The 10,487-nt window shown below is 42.6% G+C and overlaps 1 long non-coding RNA gene across 1 annotated transcript; it reads right to left on the bottom strand.

Annotated features, from left to right (window-relative positions):
• Nucleotides 1-5,475: 5,475 nt before the first annotated feature.
• Nucleotides 5,476-10,114, bottom strand: LOC311025393. The gene is made up of 3 exons (XR_014598371.1): nt 9,962-10,114; nt 9,774-9,878; nt 5,476-8,953 (listed from the first exon to the last, which is right to left on the bottom strand). It is a non-coding gene; the product is annotated as an uncharacterized lncRNA (long non-coding RNA).
• Between the last annotated feature and the right edge of the window lie 373 nt (nt 10,115-10,487).

Raw genomic sequence — 10,487 nt, 5'->3', positions numbered from 1 at the left:
TGTGATCTCACAGAAAAACTTTAAATGAACATGACCTCTTAACAAAGAATTACAGGAAACAATTCAGGATCGGGCAACAGAACTTCTTGGGTTAAAAATATGAAATACAAAAAGTAAGCGTTGACTTCTAGTTTCACATGGGACACTAACACCGGTCTACTTAGTAAAAGTCCCTTGACCCATTCGTCCATCCACCCGGACCAGCTCCGTCTGACGACTGTGTGTGTCCACAAATTGACCTTCCATTGCCATTGTTTCTGTGGGGTTTAACACATTGTGTGCCGCCTCCATGTGATTAGCTGTTTAGAGGTTGTGGTCGTTTCGTGTGTCCTGAGATCAGGCTGCTTGAAATCCAACTTTCTGAAAGTGTTCTGAGTCTGAGTTCAGTTCATTTTTTACAGTGCAACTGTATTTAAAAGTACACCATGTCACCACACTTGCACTTGTTTTCTTTAGAGGTAAAGATAAAGTATACATTTCTATGTCTCTTTAAAAAAATACAGGACAATTATCCAGTGATATTTCTTAAATGCCCAACGTGCAAGAATGAAAGTCGCTGGTGATTTGTTATGAAAGTCACTGCTCCCTCAGCCCTGCAGTGTGTGGTTCAAGTCTTAATTCATCTATGATTATGTTAATTTTGCCAAAGCCCTTATTTGAGAAAAAACTGCTTAAGTCTTATGCCAGATTGCATTTCTACATTATTTGTCAGAAACTGTGTGAGAATGCCATATTGCTGTCCTGCAGCAGGCAGCGCTCACAAATTCAACTTTGTTGTTTGTTAATCATTCAGGTCGATGTCAGTTTCCACAAATAGAAGCGATTTCAAATTTGGATCGTTAACTGGACAGAAAGCCGAAATCCTTCCTATTTAATAAACAAATCCTTTTTAACTCCTGCCTGAGGGATCTGGCCTGGATGTTAGCGCTCGATGAACAAGGGAAGAAAATGCTTAACATTCATCAATTTTTAAATCTCAACTAAATGAGTGAACCTCCTTAGGCAAAGTCAGCAGCTTCAGCGATGTCATTAGAGCCGGAATCAGGAATTCGGATGGACTAATAAGGACGTTACCAAGAATTTGATAAAAGAAAGAAAATGTTTTTAAAGTGAAATGAAATACAAACATTTGGAATTCCAAGAAACACGAGTGAAATCCATAAAATTCACATCCTAGAATATGTGTCCTTCCTTTGTCTCTCATGTCTAAAGATTTGAATGTTATTAAAGCATCTTATTAGTTTTGTATCATAGTGTCTTTTTAATAAAAAAAAAAGCCATATTCCCACTGCTAATTTCAATCAAACTAAAATAAGCCATGGTGTATTTTCTTTTTAAAAATGATTTGTAAGTTAAGGAAGCAAGAGGTTATTTCTCATTTTGTCACAATGTTGTTTGTATCATTATTGTTGGAGTTGTTGTATAATTTAGTCGTGTTATAGCTGTAGAGTCCATAAATATATGGTTATGGTGATCTGTTTGTCTTCCATGTGATGGATATGAAGATGGAACAGAACTGCTTCATGAAGGTTTTCTCCTGCTTGGTCAGGTTTCCTGTCCTCCTCCTTGCTCCTTCCTCCGTTGGTTTCCCTGCTCCACCTCATTTGGATTACGCTTCTTTTCCCCTTTCCCTCACAAAAATGAGCCACCTATTTATTTGATCTCAGAAAAGTGTCTGGAGACCACTTTTCTGTTTGTATCTATATGTGAGAGTGCCTGCAACTGTGTGTGTGTGTGTGTGTGTCATCGTTTTTCTCTGAAGGATAAATGTTTTAAAGCTAAAGGATGTTTTACATATACTATAGTACATATATGAATACCTGTACTGGAAGGAGAACACAAAGGGTTTGGTAAGAAGAAGTGATCCAAAGCACTTGTCCAACAACAGTAAAACACATTCTCATGGCTTGTCTGCAGTTCAGTGAGGGGTGGTCATCATTCATACACACGTTATCAGCAGTATCAGTGTCGAGGGAAGAGTACAGAGGAAACTACTGTAAAGATGATAATGTTGATTCTTTTTTATTATTATTTTAAACTTTGAAGTGTAAAATAACTTTTTGACTCTCTTTATATTTAATTAAAGTTCTTTCTTCTCTGTGAAAAAGGTGTCGGTTTTTCCACTTTGTCGCTCGCTGTCTCGCTGTGGAGATCCACGTAAAGATAGCAGTGAAAGGGAGTTGAGATGCACCAATGCAGTTTTTCTTTCTGGCCTCCCTGAAGGAGCCGGGTGGGAGGAGTCAGGTCGTCAAGTTTCAGACAAAAACTGAAAGATCGTGTGTATTTGATGTCAGGTGTGATGATTTCTCAATTTCTCCCCTGCTGCTCCCGCTGATGCATCATCTGCGACACTGACCCTGTCCAACAAAGACATGGCAGATCTCATAGTTGCTCAGTAAAAGGAATAAGCACACACACAAATGCTGGAAGGTGGCGGTTTCAGAAATCTGTCAGCATCCAACTACTCCTCCATTCAAACAAACAAACTTTATTCAAATTCACCCTCAACACAGTACAGATTAGTGCAGTCATCGGTGCTTGACAGGAGTCAGATGAATGATGAAAAATGAAATAAAAACTAGGGCCGGGACTTTAACACGTTAATTAAGCTTAATTAATTACATAAACATTAACGCGTTAAAAAAATTTACGCATTTTAATCGCACTTATTTTTGCACCATGAACGTTTCTCACTGGATGAGTTTCAGGCGGACCGATTACGCCTGGTTCACACCGGCCGCGGGAGCGCCACGAATAGGCGCGTAGCGGAGCCCGCTTCCTTTCGGCGCACTTGTTCAGCAATAGTGTAGTTCACACCAGACGCGGAGCGCCACGAATAGGCGCGGCCATCCCGTGCCGTGAAGCGATCGTTTCGGCGTCTGCTCTATTTTTTTGCACATGCCGCGAGCGATCGTGTCAATTCTGGCAGGAAATCACACAAAGAAACACGAGACAATCCGGTCAATTTTCAAAATAAAATAGCGTGATTGACAAATGCATGGAAACAGGAAGAGAAAATACATTTAATAAATGTGAAGAGTAGATAAACAAATATGTGTATTTCAACTGTATATCTACACTTCTGTCTACTACCATACACACACTCTCTGTCTGTGTGTGTGTGTGTGTGTGTGTGTGTGTGTGTGTGTGTGTCTGTGTGTCTCTCTGTGTGTCTCTCTCTCTCTCTCTCTCTCTCTCTAGCTCTGAATGAACAACAGCTGAGCAGAAGCGCTTCGGAGAAATACGCGTCTGGTCTGAACAGGGGGGCAGGGGGGGGGTCCATTTGTGTGTGTGTGTGTGTGTGTGTGTTGGTGGGGTTACACCTCAGCCTACCAGGTGTAACTCGCTGGAGGTGAGGTTCGCCCAGGGCATCATGAAACCTAGGACCGCCACTGGCTACACTTAATGGCAAAAATTGCACTGGTCTGTTGGACTTGGTTAAACAAAAATAAACAATATTTTGTTGCTTAAGCTTATGTATTCAGTCATTATTCAATGGTATACTAAAAATCCATGTGAAAAAAAATGACTTCTCACTGTTCTCAGGTCAAATATTTATACGTGATTAAAATGCGATTAATTACGATTAATTAATTACAAAGCCTCTAATTAATTAGATTAATTTTTTTAATCGAGTCCCGGCCCTAATAAAAACCTTAAGCTCTATATAGAAAGGTCCTTCTGGGTCAAGCGGTTACACAACGCGTTGTAAAACGGAGGAGGGGTTTTCACTCTGTGAGTGTATTTGTTTCATTATTTAAATCTTTTTCTTTCTATTTCTTCTCCATTCTTCTGTCACATCAAGCTGTTTCTGTCTCCAGCAGCTCTGATGTTGAGCAAGGCTACCAGCACTGCCAACGATGTGGTCATGTGTGTGTGTGTGTGTGTGTGTGTGTGTGTCTATGGGTGCAGTCAAATAGTCTTTTTTGCTTAGGAAGGTTCCTAACTGAAGAAGTGACCCGGAAGTAAACAAGTGGCCGCCATGATAGGAGCCGTTCGGACAGTGGCGGCTGGTGAGAAAAAATTTGGGGGGGGGGGCGCACTGGAGGGCGGGGGGCTACTTGAACATAAATTTTGCTCTCCTTTCCTTCTGGCCAGCAAATTTTACAATGACTCTCTGATTGAAGTCTGTCATCTCGCATACAAGTCTCTTTTCCATGGACAGCATGGCCAATGCATTCAGCCTCTCCTGGGTCATGGTGTTTCTGAGAAACGTTTTTACTCTTTTCAAGGTCGAGAAGCACCTCTCAGCTTCCGCTGTGGTCATGGGTGTGGTGATGATGATCCTTAAAAGAGTGATAGTTTCTGAAAAGACCTCTTCTAGGTTGTTCTCCATGAACAGATGGAATAGGTCCACAGCCCCAAAGCAGGCTCTGAACTCTTCCTTGCTGTAGATGAGACCAAGTTCTGTCTTCAGCTTGCTTCCATTCAGCATTGGGTATGCCTGCAAGGTGCTGCGCGGTGCATCTTCAGGAAATGACCTGAGATGTTCCACAAACCTGTCCCCCTGCAACAAGGTGACACAGACAAGGTGGTCTGTGAAGGAGAAGCGCTCCCTGGTGTGTCCCAGAATGGTATTGCAGACCTACAGAGAGAGAAGTACAAAAATATGTAGAGAAAAAATAAATATGGAATTCAAGTAATTTTACTGCCACTGTCACCTTCTGTTAGTGCTGCATGATTTTGGAAAAAATCTCTTATTGCTATTATTTTGTATAATACTGCAACTGTGATATGATTAGAAGTATTAGAAGGACTAATATTTTTTGCATAAAAGAAATGTGTGGTGATTTGTACCAAAGCTTGAATAGCTGGAACATCTCTGCAACATGACAATGATATATTTAGAATTGTATTTCAGAACACATTTGTCTTTTAACAGATATTACAACCTCCCATAAAACATGGGCTATGACAGATTTCTATAACATAAACTCACCTCTTCTGCAATCTTTTGATGATCCTCTGAACTGAGTACCCGACGCCTCAGACCCAAGTTCAGGTACAAGTTCAGTTTGTTTTTATTTTGCATTTACATTGTTTATCCAAACAAGTGTTGGGGTTGTAGCACGAGCAGATTTGGTTATCAACAGTTAACTATCAATATCAATATGATTATCGGTATTAATAATTATATTTAATATATTATCATGATATAATCATGAATAAACGGGGCACCACCCTGGGATCAGGGAAAAGATAACCTAAAACTGTATTCAGTCTCAATATAAAGGTTTTATACTCACATGCCAATCATCGTGACCATTGGCATGGAAGCATAAAAACAATCTAACAATTAAGAAGGGCGTGAAATTCAAGCACTAGCCTTCACAACCTGCTGTTATCCAGTGACATATACACAACAAGCACAAGAGACCGCTAGTTATAATATAATAAGATTTATTAAAATCAGTAATAATGATCACAATCAATAACACTGCAATTAACAAAGCCTTATTACTAGGGCTGTCAAAGTTAACGCGTTAATAACGCGTTAACGCAACATCCTCTTAACGCCGTTAATTTTTTTAACGCGCGATTAACGCTCGGTATTTAAAAAAAAAAAAAACGCGCATTGTATGATTTATGGCCGTCGGTGGCACCTGTAGTCTTGATCCAGAGGGAAGGTGCCTGTCCACAGGCAGCGGTGTTTCCCCGCGTCCCATTCATTGTCTGTGTGAAAAGCCGTGCAATGCATTCTGGTGGCGTTGCGGCGAATGTCGAGAGACGGCGCGCGAGTTGGCCGCTCCTCATTTGCCTAAAGTATAAGTCGAATCTACTTTATGCTAATCAGAGGCGCCGGGCTCGACTCGCCGCCTCGGGAACGCTCGCGAACACTCGCAAAAAGTTGTTGTTTAAAGGAGAGCGCCTGTCAATCATCCTCTAGTGGCAGCCCACCAAGCGTGCAATACTGGGAAGCGGCGCGTCCACACGCGTTTAAAATCGATTTGTGAACGGCAAATTCACCTTCAAAAGACTGCCAGATGGTTCAGTCGATAAGACCAAAGTCATTTGCGCGTACTGTGGGTATGAAATGAGCTACCATAGAAGCACGTCCAGTCTGAGATATCACTTGCAAGCCAATGCACTTATATCCTAACTGTACTTATCTCCTGTTACACTATCTCCTGTGACATGTTCACTTTAATTGTTTGTGATATATTCTTATAACCCTGTTTTGATCCCATGTTTTGGTAAGGGGATATTTGAAGTGTTAAATAAACATTTTCATAAATCAAGTATATTTGCCCTTATGTTGTTAAAAGTATTAAGAATATGAAAAAAATACATTAAGGTACATTTAGAAGAAGAAAAAAAAATGTGCCAAAAAATGCGATTAATTTGCGATTAATCGCGAGTTAACTATGGACAAAATGCGATTAATCGCGATTAAAAAAATCAATCTTTTGACAGCCCTACTTATTACCTAAATACCTAACACACAAAACTAAGCTAAACAGAAGGAGAGACACACGTGGAGTGTGTGTGTATGTGTGTGCGTGCGTGCGTGTGCATGTGCGTGCGTGTGCGCATGTGTGTCGAGAGAGAGAGAGAGAGAGAGGGAGAGATGGCTATGTGCGGCCACCAGATGGAGCTATTCCTCACAGCGTTCAGGGGCGGAGCCACTGACGTCCGATGGGGTAGCGAGAGAGAGAGGTGGAGCTATTCCTCGCAGCGCTCAGGGGCGGAGCCACTGACGTCCGATGGAGTAGCGAGAGAGAGAGAGAGAGAGAGAGAGAGAGAGAGAGATAGCCGTATGTAGCCACCAGATGTAGCTATGTCCCTAGCGTCCGCCGGGAACAGCTGGCTTAGGACACGTGTGTGCGGCGTGTATGTGTGTGTGTGTGTTAGCGGGACACAAACAAAGAGAGAGAGAATGCGCGAGCGATATTCTGAGGCACAGAAGCCGAGCCGCTATCACAAGGGCTCGCGTGAATGAACTGGCGTTTATTCCGCGAGACCGGTCTTTTATCTGATAGTAGAGGCTTTCTGAGCTCGCGAATATGGCGGAGGTTAGTCGGAAACACTGTTACAGAAATCAACCCAGCTGCGTGGGTACACGATCAACATTCACATACAGCAGCACATGAACAAACGGACTCGGCGATCCGTGATCAGAACTTAAAACACATTAACAAGAATTACAAGCATGTCCTACACTATAGAATCTCTGCTTCTGCCCAGACAAATAGCCTCTTACTTTTGTCGATGTGAGATGCGTCGATGTGAGGGTTTCGTCCTGTGCGGCGATGGCGTTCCTTGACGCCGGCTACGGACGGTAGTTCGTGGGCGCTCGTTCAGCGCCGGATCCAATTGGTTGAAGAAAGCCATTAGTTATTCTTCCTTCTGCAGGGAAATGATGAACACTCGCGGGGCTCGGCGATTTAGTCAGCTGATTTCAGACAAAGACGGGTCGAGTTATCTGTTCTGCTGGCAGCTGGGACGAAGAAAGTTTTTCTTCTTACCGCGGGGAACGGGAGAGTCGCGCTGTCGCGGTGGTCTCCTCGGGATCCAAAATGATAAACAAAAGAAAAATAAAACGAGTAGAGAAAAAGAGGGGTAAAACAGTCTGTTGCTCGTCCAGCGAGTTTGGGGGAAAGACTGCGGCCTAGGACAAAGGGAAACGCTGCAGACGTAATCTTCACCTCCTGGCGTAACGCAAGTTACTTTGGAGAGAGAAAGTTTTTCTGGTGGCCGCGGGATTTATAGCTCACGGCTGGTCCGGGGGACCCCCTGGAGTCCCATGCAGTTGCCAGCCAATAGGGCACCAGTTGTGTGACGTCAGATCTCACGACCAGGTGGAGGTGACACTAAAATGGTGGTTGTAGTTTTTTATCCCCTTTGTCCCATTGTCCGGCCGCATTGTGTAGGCTTTGTAGGCCGCATTGTGTAGTCCTAACGGTTAGGTCCCAACACAAGTATGAACAATTACAGCAATATTTCTTTAAAACCCTGCTGCAAATGTAACTGGACATTAAACAGCACAGTCACCTCCTGAACGGGTAAGGTGTCTGTATATGAGTGTGTGTCTGTATATCAGTGTGTGTGTGTGTGTGTGTGTGTGTGTCCATCTACATGTCATGACATGACTGAGCATGTTAAAGTGCTTAAAGTAAAACATCTGGCAAGACTTTGTACACAAATTAAAAGGATCTTACAGCTCATCAAACTGCAAAGCAATTTTAAACATAAATATAACTGAAATAAATAATACCACTGGCCTTTGTGCATAAGTCTTACAACAAAGGACCAAGAGCTCTTTCATAAAATAAAATAAAAAAGAAATAAATACATTATTGTAAAGGCATATCTCACACTACTCCGATTTACAGTTGTTAACTTTTTAAAAAGGCAACCATGGACGAATGACCACTTGGATAAGGGACATGTACAAAGTGTGTGTCCTGCTTGTGCTCCTTCACTTGCACCAGCTCTACACATTATAAAGGAATTTTCAGTGAATAAATGACAGAAATATACAATTGTTAACAATTAAAACTGTAATCTTTTTTTAACATGAACAGGTAGCTTTTGTGATTAGACAGCCTACCAGGTGTAACTTCCATTCAGATGCTTTGGGCAAAAGCATATTCAACATACTGTCACATTAAGACACTTGGCACCAAAAACTTGCTTCTGTATGTGCATACAGACGTGTGCATGTGCATAGACACAAAGTGTAATGTGGTCCCATCAGCACTTTCTGGATGAAGGTAAAAGTGTGAATGAGTTTCCTGGGGTAGTCCAAATGCAATACATACATCAAACCATCAACCAACAACAATGCAAATGCTTTAGCCAACCTGGGGATGTTGCTCATCACAAGCTCATCTTCTACCACAATAGCAATGGATGCAGGACTGAAGTCAACTGGACTTGTAGTGCTCTCGGAGACCACCGTGAAAAGGGCAACAGGCGTGTCAGTGATGTCTGGCTCAGGCGAGTCGTCCTCCTGGAATATGCAGGTTATACAAGGTTAACTTTCAGGAACTAGACAATTGCTTTATATTACTATTTCACAGGTCATGACTCTACAGCTAAGTATTAGGTAGGTATTTCAACTGACTATTCTACTAGTCACCATCCAACAGGTAGGTATACATGTAAGTATGTCAATGTGTCTCATATAGGTCTTTTAAACCCTCCAGCGGTCATTGGGTCAAGGAAGGAAGCTGAAGGAAGGACAGGGGGAAGAAGGGAGGAAGGAAGGAAAGAAGTGAGGAGGGATGGAGGGACAGAAGGAAGGAAAGAAGTAAGGAGGGATGGAGGGACAGAAGGAAGGAAGGAAGGAAGGAAAGAAAAAGGGAAGGAGGGGAAGAAGGAAGGAAGAAAAAATGAGGAAGGAAGGAATGAAGGGAGGGGCAGGGAGGGAGGAAAGAAGGAAGGGAGGAAGTAGGAAAGTAGTGTGTGTGTGTGTGTGTGTGTGTGTGTGTGTGTGTGTGTGTGTGTGTGTGTGTGTGTGTGTGTGTGTGTGTGTGTGTGTGTGTGTTATTTCATGAGTGGTAAGGGCAAAAGGTCAACCAAATTATTAGCCCTCTGGGCAAGGTGAGGTCAGGGCTTTGTGGGAAGTTAAACTTAAGGATTACAGGGCTTCTATACCACATACTGTATGTATCCATATGCATCCACACTCACTCCTCCACACAGGGTTTGGAAGGTGGTTGCGTTGTATAGTTAGGCAGCTTTTAGTGTTGAAAATAATGCTATCCATACAAAGCAAGCAATATCACCTCATTGATACTAACAGTTCTGCGAAAGCAGTGCATACTTACATTCCACGTCTTGAAGAACGGTGGGTCCTCCTCACGCAGGCATATCGGGAGGGCACGTAGGGCTGCAGTGCGTCTCATGTTGACATCTTATTCTTGCTGAAAGGACTAGCAAATTGAACATGATGAACTTTGCTGCTGTCACTGTTGTCCGTATAACTTGATTTGGACCAAGTTCAACTTTAACTCACCTGGAGGTCATAAATATGTAGGATGTCATGCAGCGCCTCTGCTATCTTGCCGGTGTGTTCTGCCTTCTGTCTGTATATGGCCAACAGTTGTGGTGTGTGCCGGTCAAGCTCAGCATAAAACTGGTTCCGTAGATTGACGTTTGTGATGCGGTGGAACTCCTACAAAACAAAACAAAATTAAAAAAACACAATAGGACAAATGAATTGGGATGAAACATGTTTAGAGAGGGCAGACTGAGAAAGATGTGTAAAGATTGGTAGAAATGAGAAAGAGTGAGCCTGTTTTACCTGCGATTCCATCTGAAGAGCTAGCCATTTCTGTGTTAACTCCTTCACCATTTGTTCCCCTGAACGATCTCTTGGCGACGCAGGGCAAAAGTCATCAGTGTGACAGTGTTGCCTCTGAGAAGGGCGGTCTGAAGTCACACAAGGGACATGTAAAAACTGTGTCCTGCTTATGCTCCTTCACTTGCACCAGTGTCTTTGTGAAACTGCGATAAATGAATTGTCAGTGCATTAATTACAG

This window comes from Eutrigla gurnardus, assembly GCF_963514095.1.
Source record: "Eutrigla gurnardus genome assembly, chromosome: 15".
Lineage (NCBI taxonomy): Eukaryota > Metazoa > Chordata > Actinopteri > Perciformes > Triglidae > Eutrigla > Eutrigla gurnardus.
This window is presented reverse-complemented; position numbering and strand designations above follow the sequence as displayed.